Raw genomic sequence first — 1,589 nt, forward strand, 5'->3', positions numbered from 1 at the left:
CCCGGAGCTGGTCCAGTAGAATACCACAGCCAGGTCGGATCCCAGATTGGAATGGATCTAACTAATCTGTGTCCTCCAAGAATGCCTGCAGCTGCTCCCAACCCCCCACCCCCATGGCCCTCTCCATCACCGTCTCCATGTAGGGGGTATTAGCAACTGGCCGATAATTGTTCCAGTCCAAAGGGTCTAGAGCTGGTTTCTTCACTCGCTGGGAGGATCGAATGTGACCTGGGGAGAGTCCCAAGGACCAGATTCAAATGTTTACAGAGGGCAACATTTGGCCTGCACATCTGTCAGGATGCTGTCAGCAGCTCCTGGCTGGTTGCTGAGGAAAGTACAAAGATAAGGAAAAGTTTCTTACCGTTCTTTTTTTTATTTCAATCTTTACAGCAGAGAGAGGCTATAGAGCCCAGCCTCTTGGATAATAGTGAATCTCTCTCTCCCCCCCATCTCTCCCACTTCCTCATTCGTCATTCTCACCGTCTCCTCTACGGGTGCTGCTATGTGCCCTCTGTCTTTGAGCTCTTTGCTCTCCTACTTTTAAGGCTTGCTGGGTTCTAAGAGATGGAGGGTCTGGAATCCCTTCTAATGACAATGTTTCAGCTGGTTGTTGTTCCGGCTGACCCATGATTTCCCAGCTTTCCCCCTCATCTGCCTCTGAGCTGCTACCTCCCTCAAACCCCTGTTGTAAATCTATACTGTCTTCCTCTTCCTCCTCGGTGGAAGGGTCAGGATGGGGAGGCGGTCTCCACCATTCCTCCTCTGCCCAGTCCCTAACAACGCCAGAGGTTCCCAGTCCCTCAGCCACTCCTTCTGAGTGCAACCTGCTTCCCAAGTTTATGTGGAGTATGTATAAAACAAGAGGCAGCCATCTTTGCTAACTTACTGACCTTCACAGGTACCAAGGGTGGGACAAAAAATGGAATAAATGCATAAACGTCTGTGGAGAGTCCATTTTATTTTCTCTCCATCAACCCATATTTTGGAACATTGAGCTCTTGTAAGCAATGTTAATACTGTACATGAGGTGCTGCTACTCCTAGGGGATGAAGCAGTTTCGGCACCACCCCCACCCCCCACATCTTCAGAGGGTGCTTGGCTCCAGCCCCTGGCTCCTTGAACATCATCAGGACATCATGTGACGTTCGCTTGGCGTTGGGACATTGTGTTGGGCCTCCTCAATTGTCTTGAGAAAATGGCACCTCTGCCATACCCAAACAGAAGAGTGATAGAAGCCTGCCTGTTTTACCATAACTGCACACATGGGCAGCACCAATGTCCTTATCTAGTGCTATTTTTTATAGAAAAAGAGGCGTTGGAACTCTCCCTTGTCCTCTTAAAATGGCAATGGAGCCCACCTGAGAGGTGCCAGAAATGAGTTCCGGTGAGTTCTGGCTGAAATAAAACCCTGCCTTCATTCAAGAGGAAACATAATCAATAACCATAAGTCAGAGGAGCTGTGTGTGCTGCCAAAGACAACTCAGTCCATGCAAATTAACCATTTGCAGAGTGTGTTCCCTCCTATCAGCTTGTGGGGACTGGTGGGAGGGGAGAATTTAAATTCCATCTCATTTAATGTTCCTCATTGC

This window comes from Lacerta agilis, chromosome 14 (assembly GCF_009819535.1).
Source record: "Lacerta agilis isolate rLacAgi1 chromosome 14, rLacAgi1.pri, whole genome shotgun sequence".
Classification (NCBI taxonomy): Eukaryota; Metazoa; Chordata; class Lepidosauria; order Squamata; family Lacertidae; genus Lacerta; species Lacerta agilis.